Source organism: Tamandua tetradactyla, chromosome 7, assembly GCF_023851605.1.
Source record: "Tamandua tetradactyla isolate mTamTet1 chromosome 7, mTamTet1.pri, whole genome shotgun sequence".
Lineage (NCBI taxonomy): Eukaryota > Metazoa > Chordata > Mammalia > Pilosa > Myrmecophagidae > Tamandua > Tamandua tetradactyla.
The window spans coordinates 172,832,271-172,856,145 of record NC_135333.1 but is presented as its reverse complement, the minus strand read 5'-3'; the positions used below and the strand labels follow the sequence as shown (position 1 = coordinate 172,856,145).

General features: G+C 45.1%; 1 long non-coding RNA gene across 1 annotated transcript; it reads right to left on the bottom strand.

The window, feature by feature from the left end:
• Window positions 1–3,799: 3,799 nt before the first annotated feature.
• Window positions 3,800–9,609, bottom strand: LOC143690320 (uncharacterized). The gene is made up of 3 exons (XR_013179132.1): window positions 9,438–9,609; window positions 6,128–6,272; window positions 3,800–4,079 (listed from the first exon to the last, which is right to left on the bottom strand). It is a non-coding gene; the product is annotated as an uncharacterized LOC143690320 (long non-coding RNA).
• Between the last annotated feature and the right edge of the window lie 14,266 nt (window positions 9,610–23,875).

The following is a 23,875-nucleotide window of genomic DNA, read 5'->3' as shown; positions in this document are numbered from 1 at the left end:
TAGTCATGCCATTTGCAGGTTTCGTAAGTATATATTCTTTTAAAAATGCAGTACAGAGGAAAGGAGTCTATTAAGTGTCCTCAGTTGATCAGCTTGCCTGGTCGGACACACATACATAAAGGTGGGACGTGGTCCAGGCGTGGATTCCAGAGTCCTTTGCACCTGTTCAAAGCCCGGCTTCTCCATCTGTTAGCCAGAGGTCTTTGCCCAAACATCTGTCCACTCATCTTACCACAGGTCTGGTCTTTATGCCACTTGAACCCGTGTCTGGTGGCCTTTCTCTTCGGTCTGCAGGACTGTCTCGAACCCTGCTTCTAGGGCACGTCTAGTGGCCATCAACTCCCTCGGCCTTTGCTTATCTGGGAATGCCTTAATCTCTCCCTCATTTTTGCAAGAGAGCCCCTGTGTTATAAAATTCTTGTCTGGCAGTTTTCTTTCAGCACTTTAAATATTTCGACCCGCTGCCTTCTTGCCTCTATGGTTCCTGATGAGAAATTAGCACTCAATCTAATTGGGACTCTCTTGAACATAACACATGGCTTTCCTCTTGCAACTTCCCGTAATCTCTCCTTGTCCTTTGCATTTGACAGTGTGATCAATATATGATGGGATGTATTTTTTGTTTGTTTGTATTTATCCTGTGTGATGTTCTCCGAGCTTCTTGGATGTGTGTGTTCACATCTTTTGCTAAGCTGGGAAGTTCTCGGTCATGATTCCTTTGGCTGTTCCTTCTGCTCCTTTCTCTCTTTCCTCTCCTGGGAGTCCCACAGTGCATTTGCCTGATTGTGTCCCATAGCTGTCTTAGGCTATTTTAATATTTCTTTTTTCTTTCTGCTCCTCATCTTGACTCATTTCAAATGTCTTGTCTTCAAATTCATTTATTCTTCTGCCAGCTCCAGCTTTCCAGGAAGGAAAATACCCTCCTGGGCACTTTTGTTTCAGTTACTGTTGCCTTCAACTCCAGTAGTTCTGTTTGGTCCCTTTTTAAAGTTTCTACCTCTTCACTTAGACGCTTGTATTTCTCACTCACTGTTTTCCTGCTATCCTTTAGCTCTTTCTTTATACTCACCTTCCTCCCCTTTAGCCTCTTTAAGATCATTTCTCTGAAGGTTTTGTTTGGTATGTCCACATTCTTTTCTTCTTCATTGGTGTTTTCTGTATTTTATCCTCTCCTTTTGGATAAGCCATAATTTCCTGTTTTTTGTCTTTTACTCTTTGGCTGCATACTGTACATTCTAACATTTTGAAGTGTTAACTCTGGGATTTGTCCCTGAGATGTCTGTTTCTTGGTTTTGTGAGCAGCTGGGGATGAGGCGGAGACCTCCTGGAGCTGCAGTGCTCCCGTCACAGGCTGCCCAAGGCGCCTGCAGCGTGCAGCTGCTCCCCGGGGTCCCAGGCCTGTCTTGTCCTGGGCTTTTGCTTGTCGGCTGTCCTGGTGTCCCCCTGGCTAAAGAAGCGTGGCTGACCCCTCTGTTTCCCAGGAGACAGACCCCCCTCCCTGGGTGTTTGAAGTCAGCAAGCCTCTTGTCCCGACTGTCCACCTCTATGGTTTTTTACACTCCTTTCATTATCTCAAGCTGCTTCTGAGCAGAGGGCAAATTCTGGGAGGGGCTCACCTTGGAGTGGCCTTTCCTGAGTCAGTCTCCCGAGCAGCACAGGCTAGGACCTGCAGGGGGCACAGACAGGCTCCGAGGTGCCTGGGGAAGGCATCAGGCAGGGCGGAAAGGATTCTCTGAGCTTCCCTGGCCTGCCCAGCTAACGCGGCCTTTGTCACGCCCCCAGAGCCCTGAGGAGGACCTGGGCCTTGAGATTCGCCCCACTCAGCCCCTGTCCGGGGGGGTGGACACGGTGGCTGCCCGCAGAGCCGGCCCTCAGCCATCCCAATCTAAACCCATGGTCTGCCTTCAGCCACACCCACCCTGTTCTTGGGGGAGGAGTTTTATGTCCCTTTCTGTCACCAGTGAGCCAGCCAGGGCTGGACCCCACTGTGGTCTGCCACAGGAGTGGGCGGTGGGGGCTGGTTCCACTGCACAGGGAGCAGTTTACTGTGCTTCGCCCGATGTTTCAGCCTCCTCCCACTGCCCTTCCTGGACGCTGCACAGTAGTCTTTTGGCCTCTGGAGTTTCACAGTAGTCGTTGCAGACAGTTCCTGCCTGTGCACTGGCGGCTTTGGTGGAAGGACCCCTGGAGCGTCCTGCCGTGCCACCTTCCCCGGAAGTCTCCGTCCTTTGAATGTGGAGGGTAAACGCCTTGAGAAGGGACAGGAGGGGCTTCCTGGAGGAGGAGCAGCACTCAGCAGTGCGAAGGGGTGCAGGGGACCTCCACGTGGAGGGGACTCAAAGCCACAGCCGTGAAAGTGCGGACACTTTCCACGCACACCAAAGGCCCCACAAAGATAGCAAGTTACAAGACGACCTAATTCACCAGACTGTCCTCTGGGGCTCCTTGAAAAGTGATTTTGTTTTGCCTGAGACCCCAAATTAACCACAGAGAGATGTCCGTTTCCCACAGGATGAGCCCATTCTTCCCTGAGAGGAAGCCTGAGCATATACGCAAGTGATTAAACCTAACTAGAGCATTTTAACCCCCCACTGCAGTTCAAACACCACAGTCATCAAAGCTGGCCAGCCCAAGCCAGCTGCTCAAGACCATCCTTTGAGGTTCAATGAACTAGGGCTTTGTTTGACCAGGAGTAAGAAAGGATTTCAAAGACAAGGGCTTTCCTTGGGAAACGATTTCCTGATGACCTCTTCAAATTACATGCTCCTTTCTCATAACACAGTTGCCCCAAATGCTCAGTCCTCCTGCAAATCTCTCCTCAGCCTCTCAACAGAGGCCTGGCTTGACAAAAATGATGGCCATGTCCCCCAGCCCATAACAAAGTTTCACTAATTCACACTGTGCTGTGTATTTAAAACGAACAGAAGGCAAGTTTTTCTCTATTTCTGCCTCTGCAAGTTCTGATAGCTTGATTCTGTGTCTTTATATAATGCTTTAGTTTAAAAAACAAAAGGATACCAGATTTTGAGCCTTGCAGTTATATTGGTTTCAGATACCAGCCTTGTCACCATTGTCTATTCTACATGAACAGTTCCATCCATCTACAACTATTTCAGAAGATTTTTAATACTTCTGTAGTTCTGTTTAGATTTTAAGCTAAAAACAACACATGTATTTGGTTTTTTATATCATGTGCTACTTCTGTTTTTCCTGTAAAGTTGTTTACGATTATAATTTTTTTCTAAAGGATGCATATACCATAAATTCAGATACCAGGTTTTGATCTGCCATTATTGCTTATAATTTTATAATAACCTTTTATAATAAGGGTTCTACCTTCAGGAATTAACATAATATCAAAAGAAAAGGGGATAAGAAATGAATATACATTTACTACCTAGAAGCAAACACACAGAGACCCAAACATCAATTACATTGAGAATGTTCATAATAAACTGTTATTTCATAAAATCAAGTCTTATCTGGAAAATAAGATTGGGAGTGAGAATTCTAGTCTCTGATGTTAGCTAGTCGGAAGAGTTAGGAAAATGACTTTGTACTTACTGTCCACAAGCATGGTAAGAAGCACTTTCCGTCACTTAATCATTTACTCTCCATGTTGTAATTTCCAGGTAAATATTGTTATTATCCCCAATGAAGATATCAAGAATCTAGTGCACAGAGAAGTCAAACAGCATGTGCAAGACTACAAGTTTCCAAAGCCAGCCCTTGCCCTTAACTTTTTCATCACCAAGTTCAGGTGTGGCATTCGAAGATCTGTTCTGAAACTAGACCCCACTTCTCCACGTCTAAAACTACGCCATCATTCCGGCCATGACTTCATGTTTTATGTTTTGTCTTCTTTTGAGAATGCTTTTTTGTTTGTTTTGAAGATGACAAGCAAACACTCAGATAAAATCTTTGGCTTGGATTAAAATTTTAAGAGAAGGTAAAAGATGAGGAAGGGAGAAAACTTGGACTGTCATTTCTTGAGTCCTCAAGGAGTCACGTTTTGCTCTATGCAAGGTCTGACTGATTTTCTCAAAGGAACTGGACCATCCTCAGTCCAAGGAAAGAGCCTGAAGAGATGAAAGACACCGGGACATGCTGTCATACCAGCATTCATTCATCGCTTTGTATTATTTTTATTTCCGAATAGTCCCTTCAAACCAGGAATGGTCTGAGACCCAGCACAACTCAATTCCACGTTAAAACTTGAAAAACAGAAAGCCAGTGTGGCAGGCAGCAGCCTGCAGACAGACTCGGGTGAAAACCTGTCTCTGCCACTTCTTACTGAATGTGAGGATGCTGCCTAACCTCTCTGCGTCTCTCTGCACTCAGGTATAACACGGGGACAATGGCTCATTTCTCCCAGGACTGTTCTCGGGTTAGCACACCAGTGGGTATCTAGCAAACACACAATACATGGTGACTCTTATTCTGATTGTTTTGTAATTATGGAAACCTACTTAGAGGCGTAGACTGCGGCCGGATCACAAACTCTATCTTGCAACCAATCTTGTGTTTCATTAATTCCACACACTGAGGAAAGTTAATCAGTTAATTGAGAACTATTTTTGAGTATTTTCCACACACCAGGCATTGTTCCAAGTGCTTCGCAAGGATTCAGGTGACCCCCTGCTGCCTCACAGGCGGGTACCATGATTAAATCCACCCCTACGACAAAGGAATGGGACAGGAGGAGGCTCCGAAATCTGCCCGAGCTGGAGATGGAGCTGGCATCCAAAAGCAGACTCGGGGGCCCGGAACGCCCAGCTCTCCCTGACTTTGCCCTCCCTGCTCTCAGCAAGCACTCTCTGGGAACCGCTGTGAGTAAGGAACATATTGCCTGGCATGAGGACACACTCACACACACACTCACACTCACACTCACACACACAGGCTGCTCTGCTTGTCTGAAACCACAGGCCCTGGTCTGCTCTGTTCTCTTCCCCCACTGGGGCCTGCAAGTGTGTCCTAAGCAGCCCTTCAAGTGGACACCTCCACCCCTGCCTCGGGACTTCCTGGCCAGCTCCGCCCCTCAGGGCCTCCTTTCAGAGCCCATCCTCCCTCCCGGAAGGCTCCTTGCTGAGGGCAGCATGTCACACCTTTGTGACCGCTGATTTGTGGGCCGGTCTCCTCTCCTCCCTGACTGCCTTGAGGCGGCCACTGGGCCTTAGTTCTCTTCATGCCAGTCACACAGGGCAGGGCGCTGCACGGGGGCTTAGTAAACGCGGAGCCCGCAAAATTCGTGCGCCCGGCTCTTTACCGAGCGCCTTGCCAGGCATCCAGCCTCGTCTAGGTCCTGGAAATACACTGGAGAGCAAGGCATAGCCAGGCAGAGGGGCGGGGAAAGGGGCTTAGAGAAGTGGTTAGGAATGTGCATCTCAAAGCCAGATTGCTGGAGCTCAAATCCGAGCATTGCCACTTGGCAGTTCTGTGTGTTATTTGAAAATGCTCAGAAATAAGGCCAGCTCCTGTTATGGGGACGTCACCGCGGGTAGAGTCTGGGGAAGCAGGGGGGAGAGCACAGGTGCATAGCGTCCCCAACTACAGTGCAACTGGATAGGGAGATGTTTAGTTAAATGATACGAAATTGCCACTTTGGGAGGTAAAAAATAGTTTAAAAGAGGCAACTTTATGTGGCTCAAATAAAAATGCTCAGAGAACATAGAGAAAGGAGCAACTAATCTTGCTTAGAGAAATAAATAAAAGTTCTGCAAAGGAGCCGGACTCACTGGAGTGAGCTGACAGCCCCTGGACAGAGAAGGGGAAATGACCTCTGGAGAAGGACAGCACCAGAGCAAACGCTGGGGAGGTGAGAGCGCAGGACCAGAGCTTGGACTGCCTCAAGGGGTGCCGCGTGAAGACCCGAGGGTGCAGACAGCCACTTGCAGCAAGCCTGCTATGTTGTTGTGTTCTGGCCTCAACATCACAAAAGACAGCAACGATCTTGAAAGAGCTAAAGGGCATCACGGCATAAGGAAAAAGGTACACATGGGCTTTGGAACCGGGTAGACATGGCTTGAATCCCAACCCGCCTATCTGCTGGGTGAGTGAACTTGACCAAATAGGTTCCCTCCAGGAGCCTCCATCCTTGTCTGTAAGATGGAGCCATAGGACTTACCTGGTGGGAGGATCACAGGGTTGGAGATGTGGCAGCAAAAAGCACTGGGCTGGTCACCTGGCACATCAGCACTTCGGAGTAAGTGTGGCCCTTGTCAATATTCCCATTAATGACTGAGGACTTGGATCTTTTAGGAGTAGATTCACTGACAATAGGTAGGACGAGAAACACGAATTATAACACATGTAAACAATTAAAGCCAGATGCTATGATTCTTCATCCAGAAGGGCTTTTAAAACACAAGGACCATAACTTAGAATGATGCAGGATAAACATTCAAAAATAATGACATCCAAAAAAAAAGTCATCACCCAATATTTGCAGAGCCAGCCTCCACATTTAAAGCACTACACAGCAACTTCATGAGAAAAGTTGGTATTCTTGCTCCCATCTTGGGATAGACAGAGTTCAGAGAACTTGCTTAATTCCTGTCCATGGAAGGGGTAGAACTGGAGGCTTGATATGATTGGAAATGTAGATCATGAGTCTATTCCTAGAAAACTAAAAAGACCACAAAACAGAATTTGTTCTGACGTCTTAAGATGTTACATGATGGCCTCGCTTAATTGCATTGCAAGGAGAGATATAAGTTATAGAATGTTGCCGTGTGGGCCATAAACACCATCTCTCTGTATCTCTTCGTTTTACAATACAGAACATTTAGAAACGATGGATTAAATAATCCTCCTGCAGTCATTTTGAGAACTCGTGGCTGTGCTGTGCTTCTAGTTAAAGACGCTGGATTTAACATGTGCTTTACATTACTATCTCCTCCCCAGAACCCACTAAAAAGGCGGTAACAGGATTGTTTTTAAAGACATTAACCCATAAAGACAAAAAGAATCAGAGAGAAAACAACAACAACACCGTGGAAGATGGAAAGCAGATGGTTGAGGGGTACCATGCTTAGCAGACCCACGAAAGCTAGAAAGCTCCTTTTTTCTTAGGTATTCCATATTATTTTTATAAAATATATTTGCATTTCTACAGTAGGAGAGCCCAGAAGCCAGCTGATTTGCGCCACAAACCCAGGGAAAGGCTCAGATATTGGCAGCAAGAAGGACCCCTGGACGTGGGGACACAGCTGAGGCTGGAGCAGGACAAGCTAGCAGTCTACGGAACAGCCACCACCACCCGCCCCCCCACTGGCAAAGGTGGAAGTCTTATTCTCAGGAAGGAGGCATCAGAAGGGCTCTCGACAAATGGACCACAGCCCTCACGAGGAAGGCGCACCCTCCTGAAGGCAGGGGGTCCCTAAGAGTGCACATGCCGACAGGGAGCCTCACGGCCCCTCACCCTATGCTGGCGCCCGGAACACCAGCTGCCAAGTGTGCTCCCCGGGGCTGAACACTGGAAGGGTCTCCTCTGGGGACTCCGACCAGTCCCCCAAAATAAAGGCCTAAAGGTATGGGTGGGTGGGTATCCTCTGACCCAACGGCCTCGCAAGGTCAGCTGGGCCAGGCCTAGCAGCCAGCAGATCCTGTCCATACACACAGAACTTGCTTCAGCTGTTTTGTGCTGGTCTTTCAGGGTTGTCAGGTATAGAAAATAAAAATATAATGCTTGGGACATTCTTATACTAAAATTATACTTTATTTGAAATTCAAATTTAACTGGAATATCTGGATCTTATCTGGCAATCCTCTCCCTCTTCAACAAAAATGAGCATCCAAGACTCTCCAGACATTTGAGAAAAGTCTCAACATGAAAGACAATAACTAAAACATACTGCTAAAGAAAAAGGAACTTGGAATAAAGACAGAAAACCACAAAGAAAAAAGTAATTTCAAAAATAGTATCCCTTATTTTTCAGAATGTTCTGAAAGTCTATTGTATCTATGAAACAAGAACAGTTTGTTTTAAAAACAAATATTTAAAGAACAGAAGGAGCTGCTAGCAATTAAGTTATGGCAAGCAGAAATGAAAAATTCAGTACAGGAGTCTGAAGAGAAGGCTCTGAGCTGCAGAAAAAGAAAGCAGAAAATGGAGGGGGAAGAAATAATAAAAGAAATCATTCAAGAGAATTTCCCAGAACCGAAGGGCCTGGATTTCCACATTGCCGTGCCCCGCTCAGCACAAAGGCTGCCCAGGTACCCTCAGAAAAGGAAGAGAAAACAGAAGGAAGGACAGAAGGAGAGAAGGGGGAAGGAGGGAAGGAAGGAGAGAGGGAGAGGTTGAGCTGAATATATGTCCATTTTAGTTCCAGGAGCCCAGCATGCAAGATAATTGATAAATATTAAGCAATTTATTATAGTCACTCTAGTCTATAATTAATGCAGGAGTGTAATAATCCTACCAAGTCTTAAAAAATTAGATCTTATGATAATGATACACATGCACAATAAAGTGGGAAGAACTCTAGATGAGGGGTTAGAGGCCCACATTTTAGTCCTGTTTCTGCTACTGTGTGACCTTAGGCTAATCACTGCACTTTTCTGGATTTCAGTTTTTTCATCTGAAAGCTCACAGTTTAAAACTGGGCTTATGATTAAAACAATTTAAAAATCTCATATCTCAGTGATACCTGTCAATTACACCTATCCTCTTTCTTGAACTCCTTCCCTCTTTTTTTTCTCAGGTGTTATGTATTATTTTTATAAAATGCATTTGCATTTCTATAGCACTTCACAGATTGCACTCGTTCATCACTGAAATTTTAATTAATTTTCCTTACAGATGCTAGGACTACCGTAATAAATCATGCGGTTATGGCATCTGTCCTCATGTAGTTTTCATTGTAGTGGGGAAGACAGAAAGAGAATAAGAAAACAAATACACAAATACTCTCTCTATATGATAAGTACTCTGAAAGGAATTAATAAGTTTCTATGAAAGGAAATAATAAAGGGAACCATTTTTAGAATTGGTAGTTTCTGAAAAAGTGGTCTTTAAAATGAGGGTAAATAAGAGCTAGGCTGGGGAAGAGTAGGAGAAAGAGCTTCCCGGGAAGATGAGAAAATATGGTTGAAGGCCTTGAGAGGGAAACTGGGATTCCAAGGAAATGAAAGTTGGAGAACATGTGAGAGACGGTGGCAAGGAGCATGTGCTAGATGACACAAGGTCTCTGACCCCAGGAAAAGAGTTTGGATCTTATTGTAATGGCCACGGGAAGACAATAAATGATTTTTGGCGCTGCAATGGCCTCATATAATCTACATTACGTGGCTGCCCTGCGGCGGATATTTTCCTTTCCTAGATCCCAGCACCGCACTTGGGGACAAGCCATGCCCACCTAACAGACCCCACCCCTGAGGAAATGAAGGGCCGCAGGGTCACAGGTTGAAGGGTCGCTTAGTAAGAAGAAAAAGACCTTAGATCGTCCCGGCCCCATCACTTAGTCCATTGCCACGTCCACATTTGGAGCCCAGGACCTATTTGCGAAGTCAGTGGCATCACTCAGGGAGCTGCTGGGTGCCACGGACAGGCTCAGGGCCAGGAGGCACACAGGCTCCCCGCTAACCTTGACCTTGGCAATGACAGACGGCAGGAAGAAACCTTCAACTGGACAAAGTGCTTTCTCCGGTTTACACCAGAAGATTTCATGAGATGGGATTGGCCACATCACAACAACTCCTTTGTTATGTGTGTGAGTGACCCTCTGGCCGCCAGGGTGAGCCGGGCAGGCTCTCCTTACTCAGCTTCTCCTGACTTTGTTAGAAAAAAAGAAGTGATTCCTTCAGAGTAAAGTGCAATGAAATCGAAGTAGCAATGTGTCCTGACACGATTCAAACTGTACACGCGGAACAAAAGACTTCTTATTTTTTCCACCCAGCTCTGCTGTTTTGAATTTCCTTGAATTTACTTCCAAATAAAGTTTGGAAAGATGAAAACTGCCTGTGGCACAAAATTTAGCCAAGATGGCTGGAGAAGTTGACCTGTCGAAGAGGCTCCGGCTGCCCAGGCGAGAAGGGGCTGCCGGACGCTGGGCAGCACCTGGGGAATACACACAAAAGTGTCTGGAAAAAAAAAAAAATGAAACACACACTCTTTTAAAAGAAAAAATTAAGGACTTGGATTCCACCTGCCGACCACTTTTCCCCCAGTTAACAAAGGTAAAGTTCGGTGGGGTTACTTCTCAACCCACACAGCTAGAGGTGCAGGTTTGGTCTACACCTGTCAACAGATTGCACCTAGTTGAGAAATCAAGGGAAGTTCCCAGAAGGGGTCCCATAAGTGTCAATCAGCTACCTATAATCAATAAGTGCGCACTGACTGATCATTCACTGGGTACTCAGAACTAGCTTTGATCCCAGGGGACGAACAAACAAACTATTGATAACGGTCCTTGCATTCTCTTTTGTTAGTCCCCAGGGGCATTTTCCAAATACTTCATTTGTTAATTTGAAAAGTCAACCTCCAGGTAGTTCTCTGCATTTTTGATGTTTTTATTTGGATGTGTAGAGTTATGAAAAAGGAAACAAGGGCCAAGTTAAAGTTCTGATGCCAGGTTTATCATCCTCCGTTATTTGTCTTTCCCTAAATCCCCTCTCACAGGTGGAGTGTAGGGAAACGGGGTTGGGAGTGGGTGCTCTGGAATCCTGGGACTTTGTGCTCGGTGTTTTTTATTTCTCACTATTATAAGGCTTGGGTTATTATTTTTTTAGAAGAACTGCCAATTCCATACTTCACAAGCAGCTATTTGTTTCTTATTGTCACTAAATTATTTAAATAGTAAGACACAGTCATTCTCAACATGTGGCACAGAAATGTATTTTTTGACTGCGTTTCTGTAAAGCGAATAGTTAATAGTCCCTTCCAGTCATTAACTAAAATAAAAAATAGACAAAAATTTTTAAAAGCCTATCCAAGACACAATATAAGAAACAAATCATAAAGTTTCTAAAAATACAATGATTTTCTAATTTAATATTCAACAAACGTATGCTGGGGCGTACCATGACAAAGACACCGGCAGGTGTGACGCCAGCTTCTGAAGGCACCTGGCCTGAGCTCCTCGCCCGGCCCATGTCTTACAAATGAAGAGAGAGAAGTCAAGCTCGCAAAATAAACAATAGACAATGGTGAGAGTCGCAGGGATGAAAATCTAAGTTTTGCAGAGGTTTAGAGAAGGAATAGATTCTACCACATTTGAACAAAAGCAGTTAAGCAGAGAAAGAATATAAACAGAGATGCAGAAATTGGAAATCACTGGGCATGACTAGGTAGTTCTGAGTCACGTTATTTGAATAGAAAATAGGTTAATTATAGGGCAGAACTGGGAATAAAGCAGAAAAGGTCACTTAGGGTCAACATATGGAAAGCCTTGAATGACATCTTAATGAGTCTGAAATTAATTGAGTAGAGAGGTAAAGCCATTAAAAGACTTTGATCTTAAGTGAGTTTCCAAAAGATTAACTTGTCTAAAGTGTGTAAGATGATTGGAAAAGGAGACCATCAAAATCCAGGAAACAATTACTTAACAGGTTATTGCAAGAGGCCAGGTAAGAAGGAAGAGAGTAAATGTGGGTAATAACAACTGCAATGGAAAGGGGGAAGAGAAAGCAAGAGACAATGCAGGAAATAAACCAAAAATATGAGTTAAATAAAAAAGGCAATGGAGGAGAAAGAGTCAAGTTATTTGAATAACCAGAGTAGAATTTGCATCATTAACAATCAAGAGGTCAGAAGGCCGAGTAGATTTCTAGGAAAAGAGAATGCATTTACCATTGAAAACTCTATGTGAGATGCCAGCAGCACCTATAAGCGAAGTCCAGATGGTAGGTGGAGGCATTCACTTTAGGAAGGAAGACAAAGAAGGGAAAAGAAGGCAGATGAAGGAAAAGGTGGTATTTTGAGGTAAAGAAGATGGATTGATTGAATGGTGAGGTGGTGAAGGTTTCTGACCCTCAGGGTGTGTGGGTCTGAGGGGTGAGAATTACAGAAAAATTACCGGGACACGGAGGGAATAAAGTGAAGACTTAGAGGCCTGATAAGCAGCCCGGTTTTGTTCTCTCTGGTCTTCTGGATGCACCTGCGGGCCTCAACTTCAAGCCACCCACAGGGGTCCCTTCAAAACCGCAAGGTCCCAACTCTAGGGTTGGGAATTCCAGGCATCAAGCCATGCCATTTGAGACTGCGATGAGAGGTGTTCCCAGGTCTCTCATAAAGAAAAGAGAGGCCTGGCGACAAGGCAAAGAAGTATCGTTGAAGAACCGGACGGGAGAGGAACCGTCTTCTCCCACTCGCTGTGCTGAAATGACAGAATTAGAGTAAATGCTTAGCTTAGTTTCTTGGGAAGAGTGAGGTGTCTATCAAAAATAAGAATCCTAAAAAGCTCATTGTGGAGAGCAGAATCCTAATAATTCGTCTTTTGATCCCTTTTAAATATTTGTGAAGTGGGCACTTCAGGGGTAAGGTAAATAGCCCCATTTTGTGGGGCACTTGATTAAATTCCAAGCATATCAAAGTCACGGGGCAAGCCGGGCGACTCTGCTACATCTCGGCAGGATTGCCAAGAAAGTGCAAATGTGAGACAAGCCCTGTGGGACAAGGAGGCCATTCTCACAGCAGCAAGCTGCAGGACTGTTCCAGAGAGGAATGCTCAGACGTCCGTCTCCCCAGCCAAAGGATATAGGAATGGAACAAATTAGCAGCATGGACAAGAGCTGTTACTATAGAACAATGATACCTTGTGCTGCACTCAGGAACCCTGCCCTCTGACAAGTCCTGGGCTCCTGCTTTCTCTTTGGCCTCTGAGAAGGCACTTGCGAAACTCATCTCAGGTCCCCACAGCAAGGTGAGCACGTGTCCCCATCTGCTCACTCTCGCCACACCCTCTGCTCCTTCTCAACAAACCTCTTGCCTTCCCGTCCTCTTGGCCCACTTTTGCCCATCCTCCACCACCAAGGAAGTCGCCTTTGTCTAGGACGGTGACGAATACACCGAGGATTCGTGGTGGTGGTACAGACAATCGCTTGCTGAGGTCATTCTGTGAGCCTCACGAGAACTGTCCAGGTGGGGTGGGCTGAGTTATGTACCCCAACCAACACACACATGTTTTTCATCTTAATCCACCACCCTTGGGTGTGAGTGAACCACCGCAAACAGGACTTTTGAAGCTGTTATTCTTAGTTACGTTCCAGCCTTCATGCGGATGACTGGAGGCCTCATAAAGAGAGAACCAGAGGGAGAAGCCAGAAGCTGGACATCAGCAGAAACTGGAGGGGCAGGGGGAGGGGAGGGGCCATGGGCATGTGCCATGAGGCCAGCCAGGGTGCCCCAAGGATTGCAGAAACCCAGTGCCAGAGGGTCACAGACCTGCTGTTTCTGAAGCTGTGAGACAATAAGTTCCTATGGTTTAAGCCAATCCATCACTTTCATTTGACTTTCACATTTCTTTAATTTCTCTTTCACTTCTAGCATTTATTTTATGGATATGTCTATTCAATTGTGTGTTGCCTGTCTAAAATATAAATGCATAATGTCATAGGATTCAGTGCCTGGTTCCAAGCCTGTTACCTGAAAGGTGCTCAGTAATATTCTTTGAATAAATGAATGAGTTTAAATGGCAAAAGGGTCTGCCTAGAACTATCAAGTAACAGCAGGAGGGAGCTATGCTAGGAAGTGGACACAGGTAGAGACAGGAGCTTCATTTCTCTGAGTCTTGTTTTCTCCAGGACTGACTTCAGGTCTTCAGCGTGGTGGGGGGGCAGGTGTGTGGAAGGGGAAATGTACTAGGATTCAATGAATATTTTTGGATCTTGCTTCCTTTTTGAATGCTTCCATTGATAGTTTGGATAATAAGAGGACAATTAACTTTAGAAAACAGATTCAGAATGGAGTCGAGCTGCTCCTTATTGGATTGGTTTTCCAATCACCAGGTGAAGGCCCCTCTGTCCTCCCCTTCACCTTCATTTGTGTTGGAAGGTGCGTATTGTTAACGTTGGGTATTAGACTTTATGGAGGGCCAGGAGAGAGGGAGGCTGTCTCGGTAAGCTTGACTCTGTGGTTTGGCAGTCATGCAATAAAATGACTTTATCCCTAAACCAGATGTTCAAGTTGTTTTAATAATATCTTATGATCCCTCCTCTAAATAAAACAAAAACTCACTCTATCAGAATGTTCTACAGAATTAAAAGTTCGATCTCTGCTATCTGGTTTTACCCACCAGAGGGTAGCACTAAGACAAAATTGGAATAAATCCTTGACCTTGGTTTTGGATAATTAGTCTTGGATTCTGTGTAGAAGCACCTGAGGCCACCAAGATATAGCCTTAAATGCCTTATAAAGTTTCTAGGGAGACCATAGCCTCTATTTGTTTCCAGTAATCGTGTTGGGACATTGAGTAAAAACTCATAACTTGGGACTGATTCACGTTCACCTTGCATAATTCGTATACCTGTAACCTTATTGTCAGCTTTTCTAGCCTATACGAAGTTGGGTTTAATTGTGAAATCTCTTGAACTCAATGACCCTAAGACATTTTTTTAAAGAATAACTTACATCCAGACTTGACAAAATCTGCTTCCAACTGTCCCACTGAATCCAGAGGATATTAATTCGGGGCATACCCATAGGGTGACCCATCTTACCCTTTGGGAAGATTGGGGAAGTTTTTCTCTGGGAAACAGGGCTTGTTTTGCTCAGTAGGATACGTTCTTGTCATACCTTATTCTTTTCTCCAGTATCAATATCCCAGTTAATAATGATACAATCCTGACTCTCTGTCCCCTGACAGTAGACTGAAAGCTTCTTATGAGCAGAAACCATGTAAATTTTCTGATCATGGTATTGCCAGACCCAGGAGAATGCTTAGCACAGAGTAGGGCCTCAAGAAATATCTGTTGAGTGAATGAATGAATCAATGAGTAGATGAAATAATGAATGGATATATGCATCAATAAGCACTCTTTTGTGATAAGCCTCTTGGGAAGTTGAAAATAAATTGCAATGTTTTTCACAATTAATTAAATGAATATTCCTTGAGCACTAGGTTCTAAGCGTAGAGAGATGAAACTCACAGGAGATTCATGAGGGAAGCAGGCCAGGAAACACAGGTCACAGGGGAAAGCGCAGCAAAGGGCTTTATAGGGAAATAGAGGACAATGTTGGCTGCGTCTGCGGGAGATTAGAGGTGAGTCCCGGAAGGGGCAATGCCCAATCTTACCGGGTAGGTGAGGGAAAATCCTTTTAAGGAGTGCCTCTAGCAGCACTAGAGTCTCCCTTCTGAGCATAAACCTCCTGGGGGGGGGGGGGAGGGTGAATAGCCACACAATAGACAATGTGGCAGAGATGCTAAGGCTTCAGTCCCTGGAGGCAGGATTCTGCTTCCACACCACCCATGACCTATGTGACCGGGAGCGAGTTACTCAACCTGCTTACCGCCCTTTCTTCATTTTAGACTGAGAATAACCATAGCACTGACCCCATGGGGTCCCATGAGGAATAATTGAAATGAAACATGCAAAGTACTTGGAGTAGTCCTTGACAACTGGAAGGACTCAATAAATGTAGTTATTGGTATCATTGTCACTGAAGCTGAGTACTTTCTGAATGAGACATTTGTTGAAGGCATGGTTTGGGGACAATGGGAGCGTTCGGAAAGAACCAAAAGGGTTTTTTTAAATGGTATCAATTGTGTCTAAATAATGACCACTAATTTTGGCCCACCCACCAATCCCCCATGGGATGAGCTAACATTGTTGATTGTCTGAAGAATCAAATTGCAAATCCACAGGTCTTGCCACATCACTTTCAAAAGAGCCTCCACAGTTCCTGGAAGAGGTTGGGAAATCAAACCATCATCATCACCACATTTATAAATATGTGAAAACCAGTCCACTTTTTCAAACTAAGTGCCAATTGTCAAACTGGTTTGATTAACCTTTACTGAGCACCTCCCATGTGCATGGGTGTCAAGGCAGACTGTGACACGACCCTTGCTTGTAGCATTTAGAGCCTTTTGAACTGGCAGACACATACACAGAAAATTGGAACCCAATGAGTGTGATGACCGTGGGAGGAGAAGTCTGCACAAAGTGCTGCTGAAGCATAAAGAGGGGAGCAGTAGGATTTGTCCAGGAGTCAGAAAAGTCTCCACAGAAGATATGTAGGAAAATGGTGAGCAAAGATGGAGGAGTCAAGAAGTCTCTAATCCACCTCGCTATACCTCCTTAGTCTAGGAAAGTCGTTGTTCACCGAGGTGCCCAATAAATAGCCAGAAAATTATTGAATGAATGAATGGATACAGAGGCTAGTTTTCCCCACTGACATATTCTTTTCTACCCCCTCTTCCTAACTGCTTTCCCCCACACGCGTCTTCAACCCCACAGACAACCTCCATTGGATTATTCATCCCTTTCACTCCCGGTCCTTTGTAGACCTCTCAGAGGCCCCCTCTGTGATTGCTCAAGAAACACAGGTGTGCTGGGTGAAGCATACAGCATTTGGATCATGAGGAAAGACTGAAAAAAATGAGCCTTTCCCATTAACTCTCCACAGAATGTGTGAAACGCTGAATCCAGGGAGGAAAGTGTGTGCCGAGTGGCTGTTATAAATCCCATGCCATGTCCTCCCTGCCTTTTCCCCACAACATCCCAGAGGAGACGCCTGTCCGGTCCGTTGGGTCTCCCACTGACATTCACGACCCAAAACATGTGCTCCCCACTGCACCATGAGGGCTGAGCTCGGCAGGCGCTTTGTCTCTTCACCACCTCATCAGAAAGAATGAAGACCCACAGGAGCCTAGAAGAAAGGGGCTGCAAACCCTCCTACAGCTGCAAGCAATGTAGCATCTCACTCAGCGCCAGACCCTGCGTCCTGTCCAGGCCAGCCTTCCCCTCCATGGCAGCCCCAGCCCCAGCCTCTCTCCCCCGCTTTCTGCACCCAGATTTTATTCTCAACACCAGACAGCCAACGAGCTGAAAGGTCTTCCAAACAAAAGTGCATTTCCTCCTCATGCTCTGGCTTACTTCTCTTTTCATCCCCAGAGCATGATGTGTCCAAACCACGTGGCAACTTCACTCCTCATAAATCAACTGTCTAATTGACAGGAGAGGGAATTTTATGTAGAGGAACACAAAACTCAGAATTTCATATGAACCGTCTTCTCTGAATGCCCAGAAGACTTTGACAGTCTATTGTTTTCCCGGGAAATTTGCAATCCCACAGTTTGGAGAGGGGTCTAAGAACCTCTCTCTACTTCTGTCCTCATTTCCCTCATTTAGGAAGACAAGAATATCGTGGGGGATTTGTGGTGAAGTAGAATTTGTGTGGCCTCTTTGCGTGAGGATGAGATTGAATGTTTGGTTGGAGAGTTTTTTTCTTATCCATATATGGCCCACACTGCTATACAGAGAACTCTCCAAGTTTTGGAGTGAAAAAAGAAAAAAAAAGAGCCTTCAAATATTTGAGGACGCATTTTAGAATGTGCTAAGGGTACAGAAAGTGGTAAGAAGATTATAGAGAGAAAGAAATGGAGAGAGAAAGTTTAATTATTTTCCTCCATTTCTTTCTTTTTATAATTTCAGAGGGAAAAGGAGGAGGAGAACAATGAGAGGAAATATCCACAATTTGAGCAGGCCTTCCACTTAAATGAAATTCTAAGTTCAGAGAGCAGGTAGTCAAAGTCTGTGCACTGATTTCCATGAGGCTTATCAGAGCATCAGTAAGTGGACATCTAAAAAGAGAGACACAAGAGGGAACAGCCCTGCTTTTTAATCAGAAAATGTGGGCTATTGCATCAGCTCTGCCAATAAAACATGTGATCTCTAGCAAGTCTTCATCCCTCTGGCCTCAATTATGTATCCTGTATGGTAGTCCAAATCCAACCTCTGACACCTCACTGCAACCACCATAATCTTCCTGCTGGAGAACTGTCCCCGCGTCAGGAAGGGTGGAGCGAGCCTCAGACCCAGTGATGCCCAGCCGTGCACACTTCACAATCACCTGGGCAGCTTTTAGAAATAACAATACCTCGGGCCTCCCCCAGCCTCCTTACATGGGAGTCTCTGGAGGATGGAGTTTGGGTACCATATTTTTTGAAAGCCCACCAGGGGGCTGTTGAGATAAGTTTCCACTTAGTAGACTCCAGTCCCCAATGCAAGAGACAAAGTTGAAAGTCCTGAAACTGCACCAATGGCAGGTGAGTTGCCACGCTGTTACAGCTGAGTTGGGTAATGAGCTGCCCAGGTGGGCCCCTCCCAGGGCGTCTTGGCTCCATGCTTCTTGCAACATTTCACAGCTTATCAACACCTCCACCCCAGAGAAAGGAACAGAGAAATTCCAACCACGTTATCACTTTCTATTAGCCCTGAGAAAGGTACTCTGCAAAAAGGTTAAATTTGTTTATCCAATGTTTGTTTCATTAATGTACTTAATTGTCTTTAAATACATAAGTAATGCATGCTCGCATTTTCCTTATTATAAAGCTAAAATGTTACAGATAAGGTGAAAGTCCTCTTTAGATACTACTTCCCAATCCCCAGAAGTAACTTCTATTAGCAGTTTCTACGCATTTGGGTACCTATCTATGCACCCATGGAAATGTACAGAATTTTTTTTTCTTTATGTCAATGGCATCACTGTGAGTGACTGCAAGGATGCCTGACCAAGAATGCTTACTGCAACATTGTAAAGAAAAAGTTATATGTATGGCCATCAGGAGGGAAAGGTTGAATTCTTTGAATATATTCAAATTATGAAATTCTATGCAGCTGTTTAGAAAAGGGAAAAATAAGAGAGTTCTAATTGCATAGTTAAAGCTTCAAGGCACGTTGCTATTGCTGAATTTCCTTAACTTTTTGTGGATTTAGTTTTGCTGTTTCTTTAGTCACGTCTCAGGGCTTGGGGAGGCCAATTACACACAGCAAGTCAAGGTGGCTGGAAGAGGGAGCAAAAATGGACCCCAGGCCTTCCCAGAAAGGTGCAGTGGGGAGATGTAGAGTGAGAGAGAAGGTTCAGTTTCGCAGGCTAAGCACAGCGTCCAAGGGGAGACGGCAACCTCATAATGGCTCAATCAAACAAGTAGTAATTGGAAAATAGTGCCCCAGAAGGTGGATGCAGCCCAGAGGCAGAGAATTTGAGCAGGTGCTGTGCCAACATGCTCAGCCATGGGCGGCCCAGCTAGTAGTAACCAGGTTTGGAAGCTGGGCTAGAGTTCAAGATCAGAACCCCACTTCTCAGAGGGAGCCAAGGAAGAGCAAGGCAGGATTGCCACCCATGGTTCCATTATTTATTTACTCATTCAATTTCATCACAAATCTTTTATGTGTTAACACTGATCTATGTGCTACAGATACAGCTCTTAAAAGGACAATGAATTCTGGCATCATAGAAGAATACATTTTCAGAAAATGACAAATAGTTAAGGAATTAAAGAGGGTCAGGTGTCTACGCCATGAGATAAGGGTCATGGAGGGCCTTTCTAAGGAGGTGCTATAGCAGAGACTCACATGAAGTAAGGGATAGAGACAGAGCAACCAATCTAGGGGAAGAAAGAGGATTCCAAGAAGAGGAAAAAAGAATGCTAAAACATGGAGATTCTCAAATGCAATGAGTGGACTTCAATCCACCTGGCTCCATTCATTCATCAAATATTTGTCAAGGACCCACTGCTCAAAGAATTCTGCTAAATCTTGGAGACAGAATAATAAACAAGGTAGACAGGGCTCTGCCCTCATGGATCTTATATTTTATTTGGGAAAGAAAGAAATAGCAGACATAAGGAACATATACAAAGACCTTAGGCATGGAAGAGCTTGAGTGTTTGAGGAATTGAAAGAAGGTCTCTGTAGCTGGGCTGAAGCTACAGCAGGGCTGAGGAAGTGGCACTAGGGGTCAGAGAGATAGGTAGGAGCAGTCTCTAAATAAGAATATGGCATTTGCATAAATTCAAACATAGTTGAGGGACATTGAAGGTTTCAGCTGTAGAAGGGGAGAAGGGATGGCACGATCCAGTTTATGTCTGAAGAATTTTGGAGAGAAGCAATGTGCAGCAGAGATTCTAGTGATGAGGCTATTGGAATGGTCTCAGCAAGATACGATGCTGCTTGCACTACAGTGGGGCAGGAGAGACAGAAAGAGGATGGCATATACAATCAGAGATGGACTGCAGAGCCTGGCCAAAGGATTGAAGTGAGGGACGAAGAAGAGCTAAAAGGAAGCAGGATGATATGCAGGTGGGTGATGGCCCAAAGGACTGGGCACAGGGCTGTGTGAGAGGAACAGGCTGTGGGGTGCCCAACTGACTTGCACACGTGTCCTCTGCCATGTTTTCAAATTGCACCCACCCTCATTTAGAGAGCGGCTAACTAGCTGTCCTACAGCATTCTGCAGTCCTTCAGATATTTTTTAGTTAATTGTGTCACTTATTAACAAGTAATACATCTACAGTCAAGCCTCAATATTCACAGAATCCATATTTGCAAACTCGCTTACATGCCAAAAGTTATTTGTAACCCCAAGATCAGGACTCATGCTTTTGCAGATGCAATGAACACGTGAGAGCCCACTCATGCAGCCCCCAGCCGAGGGCCAACGGCCTGGAGCTCAGCCTTCTCATCTCACTTCTCATATGTAAACAAGTGTCGTTTTCACATCATGTTTAGTGTCCCATTTTTCCCGTCTGTGCTTTTTGCTGGTGATTTCGCTGTTTAAAAAGGTCCGCAAACATTGTTCCGAAGTGCTCGCTCGTATGCCTTAGCACAAAGGTTATAAAGTGCCTTTTGGAGAAAATATGTGTTCGATGAATTTTGTTCAGACATGAATTCAATGCTAATGAATCAATGATGTGCATTAAATAAAGTGTCTTCAGACATAAGCACACAGAAAACAAGGTTATGCATTGACTGATTAACAAAAATCTTGTCACCAGAGGCTGGCGGGAATCCAACCCTTTATTTCCCCTACGAACAGGTTCAGCGTTCACTCATTCAGGGCTCACAGCTTTATGGACTATAGCTACTGAAATAACTTAGCTGTGCAAGTTTCAAAAATTTAAAGTGATATGCTAAGCCTCTGAAATGAGGCTTAACCACATTGAAATGAGGTATCCACATTGAGAAGTCCAGCTAATACTTCTGTCCCCATACCATTTCCCTCCCATCTCATTCTTTTTAGGTCTCTACTTGTATCAGCTCTTGTGCAAGAAACTTAGTGGCTTAAAACAATCACTTATTTAGATCATGATTCTTTGGTGGGCTCAGCAGTTCTGGCTGGAGCTTCTTGGCCGGTCTCTGTTGAGGACATGCACGCACTTGTGGTCAGCTGGGCAGCCTGACTGGAGGCCGCATGACCTAAGTGGTATCGTGGTTATACTGCATTAACTCAGCTTAACTACAAGGACATTTCCAAGAGTTCCCTTTCCCATAAAATTCTGGATTAGGGTAGACAGTGCTTACCAGTGGCATGTTTGGAGAGCAAGGCATTACGCTAGGAAGGTGGGTGCAGGCCCCCAGGCACTGTTTCAGCTCCCACATGCCACCCCTCATCTTCTGGCTCATCTCTCTGTCATGGGGCAGGGGAGGCAGCCAGACCCCCAACTCTTTTCGCTTCCATGGATCTCTTTCTTTAGCGTCCCCAAGTCCTTGCCGGGTGCATGCGCAGATCCATGGCAAAGAGGTTAGATGCAAAGGAATGCAGACATGGATTCCAGTTTGTTTTCATGGATTCTGGTTTGTCCTTGCTCTCTCCGGCTTTGTGTCTAGGGATTTTCTTCTTGACTCCCTGCCCTGCTGAACTCCAATGACTTCAGATGCTGCACCAGCTGCAAAAGCAACAACCTTCCATAGACTTCTGCACTGGCTCTCATTTGTAGTCTCTGGCTAATAATTTTCAATTATGCAAGATCTAACCCTTATAATAAATCCCTTATTCCATATTATTGCGCAGTTAATAGGCTATCAGCTGGGTTATGTGGGTGGGAGATGGGTGGACAGCTGGTCATTTATCTCTCATCATCCATCAGGCTAGCCTGGGCTTCCTCTCATGGCAGTCATGAGGCTCCAAGAGCAGCAGGAGAAGCCAGTTCCCAGTGGACACATACTTTTCCAGTTCTACTTTCTTCTCATTGGTCAAAGCAAACCACATAGCCAAGCCAGAGCCAGTGTGGCCAGAGACTACCAAAGGCAGCGGAGAAAGGAGGCGCAACATATGAGAACTTCACTGCACATAACATGTCACACCACTTTTGTTGGCTTCTTTTGTATCCCTTCAGCATTTTTATGGGAACCCAGCAAATATGAACATCTGTTTTACTTTCCCCCTTTATTCATGCTAAAGATAGTCCACTATACATACTGCTTTTTTCATTTAATTATGTATCTTAGCAGTAAATAATCGTCTCATTCTTCTGTGTAACTGCATATTATTTATTTATAGGAATGTCCCATAGTTTAAACATTGCTCTATATGGATACTTGAGTTTTGTCCAGTCTTGCTGTGTCAGTAATACTTCAGAGAATTAGCTTATGCATGTGTCATTTTTATCCTTGCTAGTTGCTCTTAAAATTTAGATTATTATATAGTTTCCTCCAGTAATTTTTTATAGAATTGGGATTTCTCTCTCTCCCTGTTTGCCATGTGGATGTCATAAAGCCTAGATAAGATAGGGGCTTATCTGTTAATCCCTGATACTGGGAAGGACACCTGTGACTCTAGGCATTATCCTTGGTTCAGCCATTCAACCCTGGAGAGCTAAATAAACATTCGTACTGCCAGGTCACATGCCCTAGAGCCTCCGAGCAAGTAGTTCCGAGGCGGAGCCAGAGATCTGTATTTTATACAAACATCTAAGACCATAATGAAGCAAATGATCCGTGGACACACACAGAACTAGGCTTTCAAATATTGGTTTCCTGGTAGACTAATAACATACCAGGAAGAAACTGCAGTGTTAAAAACAACCCACAATCTAGCACAAGTGTTCATTTGTTGATTCATTCATCCGGTCTTTTCTGATAATGCCCCGCGCCCCTTACGTATTATGGTATGCAAGTCACTGTGGGGATAGGGTAAGGTAAAGAATTAGAAGGTGGTTATGGAAGAATCAATGGGCTCTGAGATTCTAGGAGGCGGCTTGAGTTCACCAAAGTCTTCTAGGACACAACCAGACTGGGCTCTCTCCTCACTATGTTTTCTAACTACGCCAGGAAACAACGCTGTCGGCTGAGCACAGCAGATCCCTCTGGCGGTGACAGAACTTGAGACCAGGCTTTATGACATCCACATGGCAAACAGGGAGAGAGAGAAATCCCAAGTCCCTCTGTGACTCAGATCCGACTCTGTCGCTTTCCAGGTTGGCCATACTTGGTTCTCAGGAACCTCCTGGCACGCCCTGCTCCAACGTGGCCAGTCCCGACATGGTGGGCTGTCCCAATTCCAGCACCAGGATGCCGGGCTCCTCCCTTGCCCTGTAGTTTCCACAGGCAGGGGGCATACCTGGTCCACCAGGCCCCAGCTGCAGGCTCGTCTCTACTCGCCAGGTGGCTGAGCAGCTTGAGCAGAAAGCCCAATACAGGTGGAAGCTCGCCGTGGAAAATGAAATTCAGGAGTGAGGGAGAGGCTCTGTTATTCAATCTAGGGCTCCAAGGCGGGGTCAGATGCGCTCCCTCAGACTCCCAACCACATCGCCTGGGTCTCTGCTTTGTACTTCTTACATGAGCCATTACATAGTAATTACTGGTCAGCGTCCTGGCTTATGCACCTAACAAAGCAATGCTCATTTCCTCCAAAGCATCTATCGCCCATCTTGTTAAGATGGTTAACTGATGACTGTATGCTTCTCCTTAGCAGGCTGACAGCGCCATGAAA